Source organism: Schistocerca americana, chromosome 2 (assembly GCF_021461395.2).
Source record: "Schistocerca americana isolate TAMUIC-IGC-003095 chromosome 2, iqSchAmer2.1, whole genome shotgun sequence".
In the NCBI taxonomy this organism is placed as follows: Eukaryota; Metazoa; Arthropoda; class Insecta; order Orthoptera; family Acrididae; genus Schistocerca; species Schistocerca americana.
The window spans coordinates 823,970,363-823,994,388 of record NC_060120.1 but is presented as its reverse complement, the minus strand read 5'-3'; positions in this window follow the sequence as shown (position 1 = coordinate 823,994,388).

The following is a 24,026-nucleotide window of genomic DNA, read 5'->3' as shown; positions in this document are numbered from 1 at the left end:
AAGTTTACATTTTACTGTCAGAGGTGTTAAGGGATGCTCCTAATTTGTTATTCAGAGTGTGGCAATTTCACGTAAAGGATATGTAAAACAATGATGCTCAACAGAAGACTTTCGCTGACGTCAGCTTACGTTTCTACGGAAATCACCCGGATCATTGTCGGGAGTCTATAAATGAAAGAGCAGAGGCAGTGAGCGGCGGCAGTCTAGACTCGATCATCCAGGACGAGAGAAGTTAGATCTCGAGACGTGACGTCACCCAGGCGCGCATCCTACCCGTGAACGATGCCTGCTGACGTCCCGCGAGCGGCAGGCGCCGCTGCCGGCCGCCGGAGGGTGCCGCTGACCCGCGTGCTCAGGGCCGTCCGCGACATGGGAGACGTCCGCGGCAGCTCTCCCAAGCAGATCCTCGGCCGGCTCAACGACGAAGCGCCCGCGGGGAAAGAGGTGAGTCAGCGAGTCGGGTCGCGTCGGTGGTAGCGTCGACGTCGAGAAGTCGATAACGCGAGTCGATGGGTCGATAACACGACCGGTTTTATTTCTCGACAGTTCGACAAGATCCGTTTGGCGCTGACCCTCAAGAAAGGAGTGGAGGCCGGCGCACTGACTGTCCGCAGCGGGCGCTACCAGGTGGCCACGACCACGACCGCCGCCAACAACCGCGAGCTGTGCTGTCGGAGGCGGCGCCGCCGCCGCAGCTGTAGGAGGCGCCGCCGCCGCAGTTGTAGGCGGCGCCGCCGCAGCTGCAGACGCAGGAGGCGACGCAGCTGTAGGCGCAGGAGGCGCCGCAGCTGCAGACGGAGGCGGCGTCGCAGCTGCAGGCGGAGGCGGCGCAGGTCGTGCAGGCGGCGCCGGCGCAGCTGCCGCCGCAGGAGGCGCTCGTGCAGGAGGCGGCGCCGCCGCTGCAGCAACGACGACATGATGTCCGACGCGGCGTCGTTGGAGAGCAGGGTTGACCACCGCGGCCAGAGCCGGGAGGCGAGCCGCGCCCCCAGCGGGGGCGGCGTCGCCGTCCCGGTGGGGGTGGGCGTCGCGGCCGGAGGTGGAACCGGGGGCGCGCAGAGGGCAACCGGCGTAGAGGAGCAGTCCCATCAAGAGTAGCCGGCCGCCTGGGGGCCATCACTCACCATCAAAATACCCTGTACCAAATTTGTGTCGCCTCAATAAAACTGTGAACTAATTAACTGCGTACGTTATTCTGTGGTATCTAACCTTACTTTGAACTACTTAACTGCGTGTACGTTACTTTCTGATATCTAACCTTACTGCAAGCCAAGAAGCCCTTATGGCAGACATAGTAAAACGAAATACGAAATACTGGCCCAGAAAAGTTTAATCTGACAACTCTCCACTGCATAGAAACTGCTAGAGACAAAATGAATGTAACACCGACAAAGATAATCGCAACACATTTGTCTAGGTAAGATCACTAATTTAAGCGTGAGGTAAGCCATTGCAAATGTGAAAGGATGATATAAGCCATTGCAAATGTGAAAGGATGATACATTAATAACCGGTGTAACCGCGTACATTAATAACCGGTGTAATTGCATACATTAATAACCGATGTAACCGCCAGAATGATGAATACAAGATTGCTAATAACCGGTGTAACCGCATACATTAATAATTGCTAATAACCGGTGTAACCGCCAGAATGATGAATACAAGATTGCTGATGTTCTACAGTTCAAGCTTGCTGACGTTCTACAGTTCCATGCATCTTGCATTTGATCGGTCAATATAGGAAAGGTTAATACTGGATGTGGATGAAGCTATATGTGCTCGATTAAAGACTTATATGGTGGCTGAGCAGGCTAGGGTGACATGTCTTCACTGTACAGCATATTGGGTTACAACATCGGTATGTAGGCGAGAGTTACCCTTACACACCCTGGAATGCTGATGTGGGCGAGCGTTACCCTTTTGGAAAACACACCCTGGAGTGTTGTTCTTAAATGGCAGCACAACAGGTCGAATCACCACGTTGGCGAATTTGCAGTCGGGGCGCGTGGGATAACCTCGAGAATGTTACTGCTGTCATACGAAATCGCACCCTGGACCATAACACCAGGTGTTGGTCCAGTGTGCCTAGCCCGCAGACAGGGTGGTTGCGGGGCCTCAACTGGCCGCCTACTAACCAAGACACGACCATCACTGGCACCGAGGCAGAGCCAGCTTTCATCAGAAAACACTGCAGACGCCGCCTTGCCATCCAATGAGATTTTGCTTTACACTACTGAAGTAGCAAATTGCCGTGTTTTGGGGTCAGGGCATGCACGCTACAGGTTGGTTGGCTCGGAGCTGTCCTTGAAAGTAACCGATTTGTAACAGTTGTCACTTGGTCCAACTGCTGCTGCTCATATTGCTGCTGTAGAATCAGTGCTGTGCCTCAGATCCTTACGCCAAACACAATGATCTTCCATCTCAGTAGTGGAGACTGTTAACGAAGGTACGAGTATGCAGAATATGGTCCCAGATATTTGAGTGGCTCGAAGACTTTTGAAGGAATAAAATCTAGTATGTTGTTCTCGATAGCGAGTGTTCATCGGATAAGGGTATCGTCAGCAACGCCCCATGGAAGTGTGATAGGACCACTAGTATTCTCTGTTACACGTAAATGATCTGGCGCCATGGTGGGCAGCGGTCGTTTGCTGATGAGGCTGTGGTGCTGAAGATGCTGTGGTGTCCAGGAAGGTGTCGAAGATGAATGACTGTAGACTGATACATCTGGCTCCAAATGTAGGAAAATAGAAGTTAATGCTGACGAGTAGGAAAAAATAAACCCACAATGTTGAAATACAGCATTGGTAGTGTCCTGCTTGGCACAGTCACCTCGTTTAAATATCTATCTGTAACGCTGCATAGCGATTTGAAATGGAACGAACATGTGAGGAATGCGGCAAGGAAGGCAAATGGTCGGCTTCGATTTATTGGGAGAATTTTAGGAAAGTGTGATTCATCTGTGTTGGAGATCGCATATAGGACGCTGGTTAGACCCAATCTTTAGTACTGTTCGACTGTTTGGGATCCGCACCAGGTCGGACTACAGGAATACATCGAAGCAGTTCAGAGGCGGGTTGCTGCATTCGTTACCAGTAGATTCGAACAACTCAAATGGGATTCCCTGGAAGAAAGTCGACGTTGATTTCTAGGAACACTATTGAGAAGATTTAAAGAACCAATTTGAAGCTGAGTGCAGAACGATCCTGTTACTGCCAACATACATTTTGCTTAAGGAGTACTAAGACAAGATATGAGAAGTTAGGGCTCATACGGAGGCATATAGAGCGTTGTTTTTGCCTCTCTCAATCTACGAGTGTAACAGGAAAGGAGATAGTAGTGGTACAAAGTACCCTCCACCACGCACCGTACAATCGCTTGCGGAGTATAGATGTAGAAGGCAGGAGATTCCACTATGGAGTACAGAAAAGGGAAGCATTCATGGGAAATTAATACGGACTGTCCCATTCACACAAAAAGCTGCGTTAGTGATCGGCACCGTCTCCACTGCCGAGTGAGTAGCTTTCTGCACCGTTGCCCTTAACGTTTCTCTATGATACACTATCCTTGTGCCAGGGAAACTTCCGTGCTGAAGCAGCATTCCGGAAAAGCAGAGGGGGCCATACAGCAAATAACATCTGGCCTCAAAGTTTCATCTTCGTGTTCTCTATGTCCCTGGACGGTTATCGATGTTATGTGAAGGCTGTTTTCGTTAGTTTCAGAGACGATCAGCCCGACTGATCAAGAACCATATACCATGCCCGCAAAGCTTTTAATCTGAGGAATCTAGCATTCTACTGCAGAGAGAAAGGGACTGACTTTCGTTTCAGAGCCAAACAGTTTCTTTCCATCATGTAAGCTAGGTTTCCAGCAGGAGAGGTTTTGTGAAATATAGAATAGGAAATCTCTCAAAATAGTTTAATACTGAATGTTCTAGGCTCTCTAAAGGCAGTATTAGAACATGGTTCATGTAGGTACATTCCTCTGCTGGTTTATACAACGAAAACATTAGGCGGCAAATGAGCTGCTCTCCAAAATCTTTCTCATGAAGACGCTGCTCTTGGAAGGCAAGTCCTTGATAAATACATGGCGATCCGTAGGAGTGGAACCCATCTTTTAAAACGAAGACAGATTGATAAACATAAATCTATACTCAGTTAATATGAAATTAGAGTGAGGAAAGCCTGTGAAGCTACGTTACCAACATAATCGCTTTTTTGGAAGTCATGATGGTAGTTGCAACTCATAGTTTTCAGATGTAAAAGGGATCATGTGACATACAAGACAGATGGAGGATTACTGTGTAGACGAGAAAAACAATGTTGTCTCCAACAAGACAGATGGAGGATTACTGTGTAGACGAGAAAAACAATGTTGTCTCTCATTTAGGTATAGCCTTTGTTCATTCGCATAGTTATGTTACATTCTGTACAGAAATGAAATAGTAGTGAAGACTGACAAAGGCTACACGATGTACTCGGAGTGTCTTCCAGTATGCGGTAAGGTCGTTGTTATCAGCTTCATCCATTCCCTCTAACCGACATACACAGTGGAATGCGAGTGCAAGCGTCAAAAGTCTGCTCCCTGAGGTGTGCAAGGTTTACTGATGTTCGAGTACTGCGCTCTGGACTTTTACAAAATGACACCAGAACCGTGGTTGATATTGCTTCATCCACAGCCATTTCCGATTGTTCAGCTTGAAAGTTGTGTGTGTCTAGTGAAAAAGCGTAGATCATTCTCATAGTTAGTGACAAATAAGCTCTGATACTTTATCGATATGCAGAACGCATAAGGGACGATCAGAAAGATCGCATTCGAAGGCCGTTCAGTGCAATCAGGTAAAATCACCGTGAGGATTGAGGTTATCACCCTACCGACGCACCAGGTTGAAGATACCAGTTTGGTAAAATACCATGTCAGTTTGGTAAAATACCACGTCCTGCTGCGCGAAGAACTCCGTAACTCCATGTTGCACATCCTCGTCCGGCAGGAATCGTCTTCCGTTCAAGGCCTTTTTAAGGGACTGAAGGCGTGATAATCGCATGGGTACCGTTCCCCAGTGATGGTAACACCAGCTTCCTTGGAATCATCAAGAAACGGGGTGAGCATCACTTTCCAGAAGACGGCTGGCTCTGGAACTTCTTGGGACGAGGGGACGGTGCATAACACCACTGCCCCATACACATTTTTCATTCTCCGATAGACGTGTACCGGCGTTTGTCCTTCGGTGGTAGAGAAAACAACAACAGGACTGAGCCGTGGTAGAAATTGCTGTTTTGAAGAGCGCGCCGCAGCGCGTTGTGTGAAGCAGTCACCCTCCGTTTCTGGCGATGGCACCGCTGTGGCAATCGCAGCTTTGGTGTCTCCCTCTGGTGGGAAAGGACAAAGGTTGCTTGTTCACGTGCATTTAAGGGGGGCTATGAGATCGCCAGTTGGTCAGTCTGAGCGAGTCGGGAGTCAGTCTGGGGTCAGTCTCTCGTCCCCGGCATGCTAGTCTGTCTCTCGTCCGAATTTGTGGCTCAGTGAGAGAACTCAACGAGTGGTCGCCCGGTCGGAGGCTTAGTTCCTGCATCTGAGTCTGCTCGTTAGGCCTCCAGTCTGCTCGAGTTGCTCAGGCAACGGTCATTGGTCATTGGCGGTTGGATCGATTGGTTGGTCGGTCGCGCACTGAGACACAAGATGACTTGTCCGCCTTGAGCGTCGGCTCATGTGAGGTCCCCACGTGAGTCCAGTGGGCCGCGCCGTATAGAAAGGGGTAGTGGCTTCGCGATCGACACGAGAGCAACAGGAGTCAAACCACGACATCAGGCTGGTTGGTGCGAGCTGCGACGCCGTGAGACGGGAGATCGGAGCGCCTTCCTGCGTCCGTTGAAGCGGCTGGCAGCGGACGGTTCGGGAGAGCGTTGGGGGTGCTGCGCCAGGCCTTCGCCAAGAATCGCAGTTTATTAGAAGTTAAGTGACTGGAGATATGTTGATCCATTTACTTGTTAAATTCTACTAGTTACTTGGTGAGGTCACCAGCCGCTTTGTTTTGAGGTCGTCCCACCATGCTTCCCCGTTTGCCCACCGGCGGGAAGGTGGTTATTTGTGAATTGGGTGGTCCGTTTTTCCCTTGTGGAGTAGGGGCGGGTTAGAGCAATCTGCGGTTCGGGTTGTTCAGTAATCCCCCTGTCAATCTGCCATACGTTAATAGTTGCCTCTGTCATGTTTGTCGGATTCGGCGTTGACGAATTTATTGCTTAAGGTGTAAAGGCCGAATTCCTGGAATATGTTTTTATCTTGCCTATCATCTTGAGAGGCGGTATATGTGTAATGTAGAGCATGTTTGTACATTTTATGTAAGACTGCATTTCATGTGTTTCTATTTAAATGGTCATTTTAGTATATAAAGTTACCACCATTCCACCGTAAGAGTTTTCTTTTAAAAACAAGTTGCACTTTCGGTGGCAAGTAATTATTTGTAATGTGAGTGTTTTATACCATTTTCATCCCTCCTAAGGGGAGCATAGTTTATGTGTTTGTGTGAGTTGTTAAAATTTTTAGTTTAAAGTAATCTGGTGTGTTGCATATTTGCGCCAGCGTAGTCTTTCAATGTTATTTCTGTCTCTGAATAAAGTATAACTTGATATTTAGGGGGTGCTTTCCGATTATAATTTTTTAATTTTTTTTTAAAAAGAAAGGGTTTTTAGGAATAAAATCCATTTGTTGAAATTTAATTTGTTTTCATCAGTTACCCACTGGCAACTACTTCCACGCTCACATAGTGTGATTAAATGTGTTAATGTTCTTGATGAATCGTTAGTAAATAAAGTAAATTCTTAAGAAAAGCTTTTGAAAGTAAATTCACGGTTCAGGGATACTGCTGAGCTACTACGACGATGGATCACTCGAGCCTCAGCTGGCACTCTCTAGTTCCTGGTATGGCCTCCACGTTCCGTAGACCTGACATGCGTGCCTTTAGCTGTGTGGTTACATCCGAGACACTGCTTTCACACCTGACGTGAAACGAGGCTGCTGTCGCTGCTGCCAAGGCTGCAGTGCTCCTACCTCGGCCCGCTGATTCTTCCCATTCCGCCGCCTGTCAGCAGGTGGTACCACTTTGGCATCACCACTGGTCTTCCCTTCATGGGAACAAGGTACGGGGAATTTAATCTCTCCTAGCTGCTTGGCCGACCTCCTCTCGGCCGTGTCGCCACGAGGAGGTCATTTTAGATACGTTGCGTATTGGGCACTGTCGTTTTAGCCATCGCCATTTGGTAAGTGACGATTCCCCAGCAATTTGTGCTCATTGTGATCAGACTTTGACGGTTCGTCAATTCCTGACCGAATGCCATTTTTTGAACCACTTACATTCTAATTTATGTTTGCCGTCTGAGTTATCGGCCGTTTTAGCGAATGGTGCGCGGGCTTTTAGCCGCGTTGTACTTTTTATCCGTCGTAGCAGTATGGCGGAGGACATTTAATCTATAGTTCAGGATCTCCGTTGTCTCTATGGCGTATTTTACGGACGTTTCTCCAAGAGCAAGTCCCTTTTTTTAACTGTCTTTCCTTCCGTCGACTGGGCTTAACGTGCAGTCGCTTTTAACTACATTTTCGTCTTACAAGGAGAGGCCACGACATTGGAATCACAGATATACTTCAAAGTTTGTACATCTTAGTAGGCCATTAAAACAACACAATGTGCAAGTAGTAAAGTGCACTACCCTGGTAATTCTGAGAAAATTGCAAGAGAAGATTTGGGCGTCTACTATGTGCCTTATGTGGCTGTGCATAGGTGCTGGACGTTAGAGTTCATGGTGGTCATGTGATTAGCGTTCCAGCTTCAGAAGAGGAACGTGTATGAGATGACGGTTCCACTCCCGCTCAAACGTAATTATTTATTAATTTTTTTATCACTGGTCATGTTATCTAATTTATATGACACATGAGAGATAATATAATAAACAAAGACACGTACTTGCATGAAGTTTCAATTTATGTTTTCCACGTCTGTATGACAAATACCGTCCTGCTACGTGTGATATCGAGGGCACATCCGACGAGTAATTATATATTGCTCTTGTGGTCTGGCACATTGTAACTTAATACAGCGTGGAAAAAAATTGTGTCAGGAAATTTTAACCCTGGATAGCTGATGCCAGTAGATAGACAACGCACCATTTTTAAACTACGGAAACTTGGCGCCACACGCTCCGATTGGCCGTGGGGTTGCCCTGTTGCCGTTCGGCGGTTGACGGGCCGCGCTATGCTTGTCGGATCACGCATAAAGGGTGTACATAAACTCCGGGAACACTTTCAATTATTTATTGCACAAGAACTAAACATTGTACACACGTCATACATATTGCATTTTGAAGAGAAATACTGAAAGTATTTTTATTTTTTTATTTTTTTTTACAAACATTCGATATGCGAGCCGTGACTGACCCGGCATACGTCAATACAGTAATCGAATTCTTGCCATACTCGTCCCAGCATGGCATCGTCGACCGTGGCAGTCACTTCCCATGTTCTCTCCCGGAGCTCTGCTACATCACGTGGTAGAGGCGGTACATACACCAGGTCTTTAATGTGTCCCCACAGAAAAAAGTCACACGGAGTGAGATCTGGTGATTGGGCAGGCCATTTCATGAAACAGCTGTCCGCTTCTGTAGCATGGCCGATCCATCGATGCGGCACCTCCGATGAAAAAGGGGGTGGAGCCCCATCCTGCTGAAAGGTGAATGGAGAGTCCGATTGAATTTGAGGCATCAACCATTGCTGCAACATGTACAAGTAGGAATATCCAGTGACAGTGCACTTGGCGAATAAGAATGGTTCAGAATGGTTGAAATAGCTCTGAGCACTATGGGACTTAACATCTAGACTTACGACTACTTAAACCTAACTAACCTAAGGACAGCACACACATCCATGCCCGAGACAGGATTCGAACCTGCGAGCGTAGCAGCAGCGCCGTTCCGGACTGAAGCGCCTAGAACCGCTGGGCCACAACGGCCGGCAAGAAGAATGGCCCATACAGTTTCCGACGTGACAAGGCACAAAAAACATTTACCTTTGGGGAATCACGCTCAAATTCAATGCATTCGTGTGGATGCTTTGTACCCCTGATTCGACAATTATGTCTGTTTACTTTCCCATTAGTGTGAAAAGTGGCTTCGTCGCTAAAAATTAAGCGCTCAACAATGTCATCCCCATCCTCATTCAGTTCTTGCAACTGCGAACAAAACTCAAAACGCTTGTCTTTGCCATCTTTATTGAGCTTCTTCACTACCTACAATTTGGTTTCACAGACAGCTTCTGTCGCAGACCTTTCCACACTGTAATCGGAGCCATTTCGAGTCCATGGGATGCACGACGCACCGATTTCTTTGGACTCCTTATGAATGTCTCTCGTACGCGCTGCACATTCACTTCACTCAGTCTGGGACGTCCACTTCTCTTTGCCGGGCACAAGCAAGCTGTAGTAACGAATTTGTTGTGCCAGTGGTAAGTGGCCTTCCTTGTTGGTGGCTTCTTACCGTACTTGGTTCTAAACATCCGTTGAACAGCTGTAGCACACTTGTTTTTGTCGAACTCCAACACACAGGAAGCTCGCTCCGCACCTAAACTCGCCATGTTTGCGACTAGCGCTATCGGCAAATTACCAAACTACGCTGTGGCGGTGTACATGAAATAAAAACTTTCAGTGTTTCTCTTCAAAATGACATATGTATGATATGTGTGCTATGTTCGGTTCTTGGGCAATGAATAATTGAAAGTGTTTCCGGACTTTATGTACACCCTGTACATCGATATCCGGGAGGTAAAGCATTCGCAGTTATGCGTTGTCCAGAGCATCCGACAACAGGGCAATCCTGCGGCCAATCGGAGCGCCTGGCGCCAAGTTTCCGTAGTTAAAAAATGGTGCGATGGCGATCTACACAACATTAGTAATTGTGGTTCCTACTGGAATCAGCTATTCAGCGTTAAAATGTCGAACACTGTTTTTCTCCACGCGGTATATTATCGATTGTGAATAGCGTCATTCGCATCATTATTTATCTAGGTTTTATTATTGATAGTGAATAACGTCATCCGCGTCATTGTTGTCGAGGTTTAACTTGGGCTTTCCAAGCCTGTCCTTCATCCTTCAAAATTTAATTACAAATAGTAAATAGTCAAATAACATATGAAATTCACTACAACGTCATAAAAATGTAAATGGGGTTTTTTCGTTATATTACGTATCAATTGTCATAAAAATTAAATAATGTGGCCAGTGACGAAAAAAATTTAGATTACAATGTGAGTGTTTGCGGGATTCGAACTGCCTCCTCGTCCACGACTCTGTTGCTAACCACTTGGCCAAAATGACTCCTTACTTCTGCTACCTACGCATAGATACATTAGTTACGCAGTAGACGCGCAAATCTTCCCTTGTGATTTTCTCGGAATTGCCAAAGTAGTTCACCTTACTACTTGCACATTATCTTGTTTTAATGGCCTACTAAAGGTGTACAAAGATTGAAGTATATCTGTGATCCCGAAGTCGTGACCTCCCATTGTTAGTATTCTACGGTTCTGACACGAGCGTGTATGACAGTTGTTTTTGCGTCCTAAAACAAAACAATCAGTCAGTCAACATCCACTTCCACACAACATCGTTGACTTACGAGGGCAGCTGTGGCTGACGTCGATGCCAATCTTTGGGCCGATTGTAAGCTGAATTGTACTGTGGACTGGACGTGTGCCGTATGACTAACGGTTCACACACTGAAAGTTTGTGAACATGGCACACAAAACTTCTTGAGTTGCTACTTCGACACATATAATCATACGGGATCTAACCTTAATGCAAACATTTTTTACAATCACTTGAAAGTGTCTACATCACTTTGAATAATCCTGAATGTGTAACACATAAATGAATAGGTTCGTAAATGCAATAAATTACAATGTATACATGCAGACTGAAGCGACAACTGAAAATTTGCACTAAGGCGTTGGTACAAATTTTCAGTCCTCAGTTTAGTCTACATATATACACTTTGTGATCAAAAGTATCCGGACGACTTGCTGAAAATGACTTACAAGTTCGTGGCGCCCTCCATCGGTATTGCTGGAATTCAGTATGGTGTTGGCCCACTCTTAGCCTTGATGACAGCTTCCACTCTCGCAGGCATACGTTCAATCAGGTGCTGGAAGGTTTATTGGGGAATGGAAGCAAATTCTTCACGGAGTGCTGCACTAAGGAGAGATATCGATGTCACTCGGTGTGGCCTGGCATGAAGTCAGCGTTCCAAAACATCCCAAAGGTGTTCTGTATGATTCAGGTCACGACTCTGTGCAGGTCAGTCCATTAACGGGATGTTATTGTCGTGTAACCACTCCGCCACATGCCGTGGATTATGAACAGCTGCTCGATCGTGTTGGAAGGTGCAATCGCCATCCCCGGATTGCTCTTCAACAGTAGGAAGAAAGAAGGTACATAAAACATCAGTGTAGGTCTGTGCTGTGATACTGCCACTCAAAACAACAAGGGGTGCAAGCCCCTTCCATGAAGAATACCACCACACCATAACACCCACCGCCTCCGAATTTTACTCTTGGCACTACGCACGCTGGCAGATGACGTTCACCGGGCATTTGCCATACCCACACCCTGCCATCGGATCGCCACATTGTGTACCGTAATTCTTCACTCCACACAACGTTTTCCCACTGTTCAGTCGTCCAGTGTTGACGCTGCTTACACCAATCAATGGGTCGTTTGGTACTTACTGGCGTGATGTGTGGCTCGACCATGAAATCCAAGTTTACTCGCCTCCCGCCTGTCATAGTACTTGCAATGGATCCTTATGCAGTTTGGAATTCCTGTGTGATGGTCTGGATAGGTGTTTGTCTATTACACATTACGACCCTCTTCAACTGTCGGCAGACTCTGTGAGTCAACTGACGAGGTCAGCCTATAGATTTTTGTGCTGTACGTGTTCCTTCACGTTTCCACTTCACTATCATATCGGAAACTGTGGACCTAGCGATGTTTAGGATTGTGGAAATCTCGAGTACAGACGTATGACACAATTGACCCCCTAATCACCTGACCACGTTCGAAGTCCGCGAGTTCCGCGGAGCGCCCCATTCCGCTCTCTCATGATGTCTAATGACTAGTGAGGTCGCTGATACGGAGTACCTGGCAGTAGGTGGCAGCACAATGCAACTAATATGAAGAACGTATGATTTTGGGGGCGTCCGAATACTTTTGATCACGTAGTGTATATATGCAGACTGAAGCGACAAATGAAAATTTGTACTATGGCATTTAGTCTGCATATATACGTCATAATTTCATTTCATCAAAGCACCTACGCCTTGGTTTCAGCCAGGATCTGTTTCGTTCGATGCTGAAGTGCTAATTCAATACCGTTGCTATTCGAGTTTAGCGGGAATACCAAGTTGACTGAGGCGTGAATGGAAATGTGTATTGAGGAGGTAGTGGTCCAGTTGTATAAAGCCACTGTGCCAGGAGGGCGAAGTTCAAATGGTTCAAATGGCTCTGAGCACTATGGGACTTAACATCTGAAGACAACAGTCCCCTAGATTTAGAACTACTTCAACCTACCTAACCTAAGGACATCACACACATCCATGCCCGAGGGAGGATTCGAACCTGCGACCGGAGCAGAGGGCGAAGTGGTTAACGCATCTGCCTAGTCTACAGAGACCCAGGTTCGAATCCCAGTCATGGTAGAAATATTCATTCGTCGCTTCAGTCTGCATATATAGACATCATATATGTGTGAGACTTATAAAGGTCTCTGGAACTATTTAGTTTCATTTGATTAAGGCAATAAATTACGTTGAAAGCCTGTTAGCCTTCTTCTTGTGGCGTCCAGCTGCGCAGTGGGGCTGTCTCCCCTTTTGTGAGCGCACAATTCAGAAAGCATAAAATACACTCCTGGAAATTGAAATAAGAACACCGTGAATTCATTGTCCCAGGAAGGGGAAACTTTATTGACACATTCCTGGGGTCAGATACATCACATGATCACACTGACAGAACCACAGGCACATAGACACAGGCAACAGAGCATGCACAATGTCGGCACTAGTACAGTGTATATCCACCTTTCGCAGCAATGCAGGCTGCTATTCTCCCATGGAGACGATCGTAGAGATGCTGGATGTAGTCCTGTGGAACGGCTTGTCATGCCATTTCCACCTGGCGCCTCAGTTGGACCAGCGTTCGTGCTGGACGTGCAGACCGCGTGAGACGACGCTTCATCCAGTCCCAAACATGCTCAATGGGGGACAGATCCGGAGATCTTGCTGGCCAGGGTAGTTGACTGACACCTTCTAGAGCACGTTGGGTGGCACGGGATACATGCGGACATGCATTGTCCTGTTGGAACAGCAAGTTCCCTTGCCGGTCTAGGAATGGTAGAACGATGGGTTCGATGATGGTTTGTATGTACCGTGCACTATTCAGTGTCCCCTCGACGATCACCAGTGGTGTACGGCCAGTGTAGGAGATCGCTCCCCACACCATGATGCCGGGTGTTGGCCCTGTGTGCCTCGGTGGTATGCAGTCCTGATTGTAGCGCTCACCTGCACGGCGCCAAACACGCATACGACCATCATTGGCACCAAGGCAGAAGCGACTCTCATCGCTGAAAACGACACGTCTCCATTCGTCCCTCCATTCACGCCTGTCGCGACACCACTGGAGGCGGGCTGCAAGATGTTGGGGCGTGAGCGGAAGACGGCCTACCGGTGTGCGGGACTGTAGCCCAGCTTCATGGAGACGGTTGCGAATGGTCCTCGCCGATACCCCAGGAGCAACAGTGTCCCTAATTTGCTGGGAAGTGGCGGTGCGGTCCCCTACGGCACTGCGTAGGATCCTACGGTCTTGGCGTGCATCTGTGCGTCGCTGCGGTCCGGTCCCAGGTCGACGGGCACGTGCACCTTCCGCCGACCACTGGCGACAACATCGATGTACTGTGGAGACCTCACGCCCCACGTGTTGAGCAATTCGGCGGTACGTCCACCCGGCCTCCCGCATGCCCACTATATGCCCTCGCTCAAAGTCCGTCAACTGCACATACGGTTCACGTCCACGCTGTCGCGGCATGCTACCAGTGTTAAAGACTGCGATGGAGCTCCGTATGCCACGGCAAACTGGCTGACACTGACGGCGGCGGTGCACAAATGCTGCGCAGCTAGCGCCATTCGACGGCCAACACCGCGGTTCCTGGTGTGTCCGCTGTGCCGTGCGTGTGATCATTGCTTGTACAGCCCTCTCGCAGTGTCCGGAGCAAGTATGGTTGGTCTGACACACCGGTGTCAATGTGTTCTTTTTTCCATTTCCAGGAGTGTAGTTAACATCGGAGTGACCATTCAAAATCTTAATTCCCTTGAAGCAATATATTGTAGTAGATAAGTGAGGTGACGCAACACGGTGACTCATAGCAGCAGTCAGCCGTCCAGCACATGCTGATCTACCTTGCATCAGCACATGAAACCTAATTACCGCGCAGAGAAATTCTACTTTTCATTATTTATAATTCTCAGTGGCAGCTCTGTAGTTGATTGGCTGTTCATCAGAGTGACTATGAGTCGCGTAGTTAACTTACGTAAGACAACAAGGTGGCAGTCAGCTAGCGTGGCACATTCAAACAATGATATGGTTTTGGCTAATGAATTCGTAAGACTGGAGTTTTAAAGGCGATAATCTGTCCTTAAACACAAGAGGAACACTTTACAGCCCCATAGGGATATTTCAACCTGCAGCTTCAAACTAAAGCAACATCGGCTGCAGAATGCGATTCTGATTCCCTGAAAAATTAACCTTCACACTTCAGGAGAGGTTGACATGTTTTAATTCATAGCAGCACGGAGTGAAGTAGAGCAATATGTGATGGAATATGGAGATCTAGCTACTGGAAGGGTACGTACCGACTGGAAAGAAACGCAGGGCACCTCTGTTTCAAGACAGGTAATGACAACCAGCCTGAGACAACACATCGCATAATAGAAAAGTAACTACAGTCGCGTAGTAGTGGAAAGGCATCAGGATGAAATGATATACCTGTAATATTCTACAAAAATTATGTCAAAGAACTTCCTGCCCTTCCAGCATCAGTTTATCGTATATCACCGGAGCAACGAAAGATACCTAGCGACTGGAAAAAACGCAGGTCATTCTCGTTTTTCAGGATGATCGTAGGACGGAAGCACATAATTGCAGTCATATATCGCTGACGTCAGTCTGATGTGGTATTAAGGAACCTGTTTTGTGTCGCCGGCCAGTGTGGCCGTGCGGTTCTAGGCGCTTCAGTCTGGAACCGCGTGACCGCTACGGTCGCAGGTTTGAATCCTGCCTCGGGCATGGATGTGTGTGATGTCCTTAGGTTAGTTAGGTTTAAGTAGTTCTAAGTTATAGGGGACTGATGACCACAGATGTTAAGTCCCATAGTGCTCAGAGCCATTTGAACTTTTTGTTTTGTGCCCACGTATTATGACGTGTTTGGAGAACGAAAATCCCTGCTATAAAAATCAGCATGGAGCCCTCAGACAGAGTTCTTGGGAAACTCGGCTCACTCTGTTCCTCCATGACGCTTTATAAACAAGGGCACACGGGTTTATGACGTGTTCCTTGACTTTTCAGGACGACATTTAACACCGTCCCTCGCAACAATTCGACGAAAAAAATGCGAGCTTACCACATATCGGAATTCATTACAGGCATAACTCAACATGTCGATCTTAACGAACAAAATCGACCGATGTGAGGGTAATTTCCGGAGTACCCCAAGGATTGATTATTGGTGCAAGCGCTGGCAATTGACCCTGAACGTAAATAAATGTAACGAATGCGCACACACAGGTAAAGAATCCAATACTGTACAGCTACACCATTGATGACAAGTTGCTGGAAACAGTATCTACCGTAAGATATCTAAGAACAACCATCCATAGTGACCTTAAGTGTAACTACCACATGAAACAAATAGTAGGAAAGCAATGCCGAACAGAGATTCTTGGGAAGAATCTTGAGGAAATTGTGACTCATCCACAAACGAAATGGTTTATAAGGCGCTTCTTTGTCCCATTCTTGAGTATTATTCATCAATCTGGGATTCTTACTAGCTAGTACTGATAGCAAGGACGCAGAAGTTCCAAGGAAAATAGGAGGGTTTCGTCAAAACATCGTTTAGTGAGCGCGAGAGCATTACAGAGATGCTCAGCAAACTCGAGTGGCAGGCGCTATAAGAGAGACGTTGTACTAGACGGAGATGTTTACTACTGAAATTTCGCGAGAGCACTTCAGGGGAAGAGTAGGACAACATATTAATTCCTCCCACACACATCTCGCGATGTTAACACGACGCGAAAATTCGAGAAATTGGAGGTAATACAAAGGCTTACCGACTTCTTCCCACGCGACTTTCGCGAGTAGAACAGGGAAGGAGGGATTAGAAGTACCGTTCGCCACACACTGTTAGATGATTAGTGGAGTACGGATGTAGAAGTAGCGTAAACAGCACCCATTACACTGCGCGGAAACACGAGTTCTGACATCTACACGCGGACTGAGACAAGCAGACATTTCCAAAGTAAACTCGTCCCGAGAAACTAACCATCACAGTAAATAAACTGAACTGGTTCCGCCCAACTCCTTAAGTGTTGCAGTGTCTGCTCAGCGGCTTGGGCCTCTGCCAGACGAGGGCAATGCTTTCCTTCTTAACACCAGAGCACAGCACAAAGTGCCCATACGACTCAGGCATACCAATGCCGAATAAGAAGAGATCGACAGTAACGGCGAACTACTTTCAATCGAGAAGGACCGCACGTCCCACACCCGTGAGCGAATACGACTGGCCGATAGCTAACTGGTTCGCCAAAGACTTTGTCGCACTGATCAAGCAAAGGGTTTGCAGAAGAGCTTCTGTCGATAGACCAAAACTGTCTGCACAAATTCGCATTGTATATAGCAGTTACAAGCAACGTGATTCACGAAAGGCAAAATATACTGCGAGGAAATCAAAGTTCTGAGTAAATGTGCACCTCCCAAGCTTCCGGTTTGCTGCGACAGAGCCAGTTTCAAGACATTTTGTGAGAAATTTCTCCATCGGACTTTTGGGTAATGGGTGATGCGTCTGGGTGCCATTGATTAAAATCCTCTGCGATTACAGGACAATGTCAACGGGTTCGGCCTGTGTTAGCTCCATCGGGTTTCTCGTCAGCTGTAAGGTAGAAACATTAGTCATAACTCGAGAATCAATAAAATTGTAGTGGAATAAAAGGCACCTTTGTGTTTCACGTGCAATCGTGTATTTGTTTGATAAGTCACACAACTTCATTTTCATTTGAAAGTTACAAGTTGCATCTAGTATGGAAGCTCCCAAAATGATCGTCAAGTTGGTAACATAGCCTCAAAAATTTCCCACTCCCATGTCACACTTCTTGACTTCAGATTTATGCTCCTCTGCATCTACATCCACATAAATATACCGCAAGCCGAAGTGTGGAGCGTGGAAGGGGATACCGTGTAGCACTACAAGCCATTTCCTTTCCTGTTCCATTCGCAAATAGAGCGAAGGGATAAACGACTATCTGTATGCCTCCTTACGAGCCCTGATTTCTCTTATCTTCGTGGACCTTACGCGAAATGTACGTTGGCGGCAGTGGAATAGTTTTGCAGTCTGCTTCAAATGCCAGTTCTCTGAAGTTTCTCAGTTGTGTTCTTCTAAAAGAACGTCGTCATCCTGCCAGGCATCCCCACCTAAGTTCCCAAATTATCTCCGTAATACTCGCGTGTTGTTCGCAACAAACAAATCTAGTAGCCCGTCTGAGAATTGCTTCGATGTCTTCCTTTAACTCGACTTGGCGCTAATCCTCAAACACTCGAGAAATACTCAAGAATGAGTCGTACTAGTGTTCTACATGCCGCCTCCTTTACAGATGAACCACGTTTTCCTTAACTTGCCGAATAAACTGAAGTCGATCATTCACTTTCCCTAGTAACATACTTACGTGCTCGTTCCGTTTCATATCGCTTTGCGACGTTGCGCTTGGATACATAAGCGACGTGGCTGTTTCAAGTAGCACACTGCTGATGCTGTGCTATAACATTATGGGTTTGTTATTCCTGTTCATCTGCATTTTTTTTCTAAATTTATAGATAGTTGCTCTCCGGTCGCAGGTTCGAATCCTGCCTCGGGCATGGATGTGTGTGATGTCCTTAGGTTAGTTAGGTTTAATTAGTTCTAAGTTCTAGGCGACTGATGACCTCAGAAGTTAAGTCGCGTAGTGCTCAGAGCCATTTGAACCAATAGATAGTTGCTATTCATCACACCAACTATAAATTTTGTCTAATTCATATTTCTATACGAACAGCTGCTGATTGCTGCTTCGTCAAATGTATATGGAGACCAATAGCAGTGCTATTACACTTTCCTAAGGCACTCCTGACGATAACCTTGATTCTGAGGAATACTACCGTTGAGGAGAACGTACTGGGTTCTATTATTTAACAACTCATACCTGGGAACCTATTCCGTATGCTTGTACCTTCGTTAACAGTCTGCAGTAGGGCATTTTCCAGAAATCCACCTGTTTTGTTTTAAAAGCGTGTTTCCATACTTACGGAGCAACCTATATATTACCATCCAGTATGATACATTATCTCGCATGGAAAGTTCACGTGTTTTTGTTTTAGAAGGATGGTTCCCCACTTACGGACCTTCCTGTAGAGTACCATCCAGCATGAAATTTTACACTGAAGCGCCAAAGGAACTGGTACAGAGATGCGTATTCAAATACAGAGATATGCAAATAGGCAGAATACACGCTGCGGTCGGCAGCGTCTATATAAGACGGAAAGTGTCTGGCGCACTTGTTAGATCGGTTACTGCTGCTACAATGGCACGATATCAAGATCAAAGCAAGTCTGAACGTGGTGTTATATTCGGCGCAAACGTTGGGACACAACGTCTGAGATAGCGACAAAGTGTGGATTATCCCGCACGACCATTTCAGGAATGCGATGAAACACCAAATCTTTGACATCGCTGCGGCCTGAAAATGATCCTGCAAGAATGGGACCAACGACGACTGAAGAGAATCGTTCAACGTGAGAGAAGTGCAATCTTTCCGCAAATTCCTGCAGATTTCAGTACTGGGCCATCAGCAAGTATCAGCGTGCGAACCATTCAACAAAACATTATCGATACGGGCTCTCGGAGCCGGAGGCCCACTAGTGTGCCCTTGATGAATGCATGACACAACGCTTTACACCTCGTCTGAGCCCGTCAACATCGACATTGGACTGTTGATGACTGGAAACGTGTGCCTGGTCGGACGAGAATCATTTCAAATTGTATCGAGCGGGTGGACGTGTACGGGTATGGAGTCAACTTCATGAATCCATAGACCCTGCATGTCACCAGAGGACTGTTCAAGCTAGTGGAGGCTCTGTCATTGTGTGGAACGTGTGCAGTTGGAGTGATATGCGGCCCCTGATACGTCTAGATACGATTCTGATAGGTGAGCCGGCCGAAGTGGCCGTGCGGTTAAAGGCGCTGCAGTCTGGAACCGCAAGACCGCTACGGTCGCAGGTTCGAATCCTGCCTCGGGCATGGATGTTTGTGATGTCCTTAGGTTAGTTAGGTTTAACTAGTTCTAAGTTCTAGGGGACTAATGACCTCAGCAGTTGAGTCCCATAGTGCTCAGAGCCATTTGAACCATTCTGATAGGTGACACGTACGTTACGTATCCCCTCTTATCACCTACATCTATTCATGTCCATTGTGCTTTCTGGCGGACTTGAGCAATTCCGGCAGGACAATGTGACACCCTACACCTCCTGAATTTCTATAGAGTGTCTCGAAGAACACTCTTCTGACTTTAAACACTTCCGCTGTCCACCAGACTCCCCGGACATGAACATTATTAAACATATCTGTGATACCTTGCAACTTCCTATTCAGAAGAGATCTCCACCCCCTCGTACTCTACGGACACACCTACAGTATTCATGATGTAAGTTCCCTCCAGCACTACTTCAGAGATTAGTGAGTCCATGCCACGAAATGTTGCGGCGCTTCTGGGTGCCCGCGGGGTCCCCGCACGATATTAGGAAGGTGTAAGAGTTTCTTTGGCTCTTCAGTGTATTTCGCCTGAAAAGTTCACATTCGAGCTTATTATGTAATCTAAGGGCAAACGCTCTTACGCGAAGTGTGTTTCGTCATAGAGATTCGAAACGTGTGACCAACATCTAACGCTGCTGCCCCTGACTATCGCAGATGCGTTCAGCATCATCGTCCGCGCGGGATGCAATCAGAAGCACGGAAACAAACCGCCTTTGTCCAGGCAGGCAAAAATCTGTGACTGTCGGTCAGCGTGCTGAAGTGATATCAAAACTTTTGAGCAGGTATACTTTCAGAGACTACTGCAGCGCTTGCACCGCTGCACAACATTTTCGAAGTGCAGTTTGGGTTTCGGTGCGGGAACTCCACGAAGCATCAACTTCTGTGTACGCTATGGAGAGCAGTCTTACTATAACATCAACAGTGCTTTATACACCTTGCGCCACAACAGGCTCCTCTATAACGTGGGGTTCCCGTGGTACACGTCCATTTTATTCGTTCACGTTTCAGAGAATAAACACGCACGTGGGGGTCCAATTTGCTTTCTCGCCTGACCGGACTATTGCCTAAGACGGAGTACTGCTAGGGTCAGCACAGGCGTTAATTCTCTACTCTCCCCAAGGAAGTGTAATAGCAACGCTTTCATCCTGTGTATACCTCTAACGAACAGAGTGAACAGGAGTCTGCGACTGTGTGCTGCCTATGGTCAGTTGCAAGGAAGGTGAAGGACCGACTTCGATTTATTGATAGAATTCTAGGGAAGTCTTGGTCTTCTATAAAGAAGACTTGTTTGTATGGAGAATACTGGGCAAGTGTAGTTCGTCTGTAAAGGAGACCGCAGGCAGAACACTTGGGCGACCCATTCTTGAGCACTGCTGGAGTGTCTGGGGTTCCCGCCCGGCCGGAATGAAGCGAGACATCCAATTTAGAGGCATGCTGCTAGATTTGCTACCGGTCGATTCGATCCACACGCGAGTATTATGGAAATTCTCCTCAAAAGGGAATCCCCGAAGCGAAGATGTTTTTTCCTCTAAATGCTATTGACATCTTACATAAACGGCATCTGCGACATACAGTAGAACGATATTGCTGTTTACAACACACATCTCGCTTGAACCTGCGAGTACAAGACAAATCAGGGTTCATACATAAGCATGTGGACAACCGTTTTAACTCGCTCCATTTGCAACTGCAACAGGAAAGGGAATGACAAACAGTGGTACAACGTACCCCGCCATGCACTGTGTGGTGGCTTGCAGAAAATGTAGGTAGATGAAGTGCCAGACGCACTTCGTGATGCGTGCAGTTGACACAGCCGTCTTCGGACAGAACATGAACCAAAGTCGAATCCTAAAATGCGCCACTGTTCATACACTGAAGTGACAAAAGTCACGGGATATCTTCTAATATCGTGTCGGAACTCCTTTTGCACGGCGTAGTCCAGCAACCCGATGTGGCATGGACTCAAAAAGTCTTGTAGTCCCCTGTAGAAATATTGAGCCATGCTTCCTCCAGAGCCGTCCATAATTGCGAAAGTGTTACCGGAGCAGGTTTTTGAGCACGAACTGACCTCTCGATTATGTCCCACAAACATTCGATGGGACTCAAGTCGGGCGATGTGGATGGCCAAATCATTCGCTAATATTACGCTAACAGGTTCTTCAGTTTTGCAGATGGTCGGAAAACACATTTGATGTCATATCTTTCGAGGACTCTTCCGATTATTGACGACATGGGACCAAAGTACGGCAAGAAGGCCAAGGTGGTGGGTGTCATAAAGTGTGTTTTCCAGTTAGGTTAGGTTAAGGATGATCTCGGCCTGAGGAAACGTGGTGTGTACAAGATTCCTTGTCAGTGTGGGGCGGCATATACATGTCAGACATGTCACACAGTACTAGAACGTTGCGATGAACATCAGCGTCATACACGCCTACACCTCCGGAGAAGTCGCCAATTGCAGAACACTGTCTGAACACAGGACATCGCATGATTTATAAAAAGACGGAAGTTTTATCCCCAGCATCCTCTTTCTGGGATTGCGTCATTAAGGAAGCAATACATATCCGCACAGCTGATAACCGTATCAACAGGGATGCGGGATTTCAATTGAGTACAGCCTGGAACCCTGCATTGGCTGCTGTTAAATCACGACGAGAAAGCAAAGAGCTGTCATAACTTTGGCAGCATGTTAGTAAACACAGCGTCAGCGCACGCCCAGAACGGCCGCTCTGCGTTTCCCGGCAGAGGGCGTTTGAGTCTGGCGCCATCTATCTGCAAATTTTTGCGCATGCGTGGTTCCCGCGCCGGAGCAATCTTCATGCGCGTGCTCTATACAGGATGTTACAAAAAGGAACGGCCAAACTTTCAGGAAACACTCCTCACACACAAAGAAAGAAAATATCTTATGTGGACATGTGTCCGGAAACGCTTACTTTCCATGTTAGAGCTCATTTTATTACTTCTCTTCAAATCACATTAATCATGGAATGCCGGCCGCGGTGGTCTCGCGGTTCTAGGCGCGCAGTCCGGAACCGCGCGACTGCTACGGTCGCAGGTTCGAATCCTGTCTCGGGCATGGATGTGTGTGATGTCCTTAGGTTAGTTAGGTTTAAGTAGTTCTAAGCTCTAGGGGACTGATGACCACAGCTGTTAAGTCCCATAGTGCTCAGAGCCATTTTTTTGAATCATGGAATGGAAACACACAGCAACAGAACGTACCAGCGTGACTTCAAACACTTTGTTACAGGAAATGTTCAAAATGTCCTCCGTTAGCGAGGATACATGCATCCACCCTCCGTCGCATGGAATCCCTGATGCGCTGATGCAGCCCTGGAGAATGGCGTATCGTATCACAGCCGTCCACAATACGAGCACGAAGATTCTCTACATTTGGTACCGGGGTTGCGTAGACAAGAGCTTTCAAATGCCCCCATAAATGAAAGTCAAGAGGGTTTAGGTCAGGAGAGCGTGGAGGCCATGGAATTGTTCCGCCTCTACCAATCCATCGCTCACCGAATCTGTTGTTGAGAAGCGTACGAACACTTCGACTGAAATGTGCAGGAGCTCCATCGTGCATGAACCACATGTTGTGTCGTACTTGTAAAGGTACATGTTCTAGCAGCACAGGTAGACTACCCGGATGAAATCATGATAACGTGGTCCATTGAGCGTAGGTGGAAGAACATGGGGCCCAATGAAGACATCACCAACAATGCCTGCCCAAACGTTCACAGAAAATCTGTGTTGATGACGTGATTGCACAATTGCGTACGGATTCTCGTCAGCCCACACATGTTGATTGTGAATCAAGGAAGTACAGTACATACTGACGAAACTAAAATGAGCTCTAACATGGAAATTAAGCGTATCCGGACACATGTCCACATAACATCTTTTCTTTATTTGTGTGTGAGGAATGTTTCCTGAACGTTTGGCCGTACCTTTTTGTAACACCATGTATACAGCGGCGTCGACATGCGGATCTTGTCAGTCGTACCTAGCCACCAGCGAGGTTCAACCACCTGATGATGTCGGACAGTTGCTCCGAAGAAATATTATGGCATTTGCACAACGTCATCCGGCGGCACACCCGTGAAGACTATTTACAACATATCCGCCGGGAAAGCCTGAAGAGCCACAAATGTATCCATATTTGCAGAATGACACAGATGATGCTTTTTAAATAGAAACGAAACGCGCCTGGTGTAAAATTTTCTTTAATTAATAGCAGTGCCCTTAAATAATGTACGCCGAATGGCGTGTTCCGAAACACTTGTGCCTGTGCCAGCAGTGACACGGACACCGCCTATCCTCCTTTACAGGACGAACAAACCGAGAGCTCCAAGTTGCATGGTGAGTCGTGTGCGTCCAACACCTCGTCACTTGCTTGTGCTT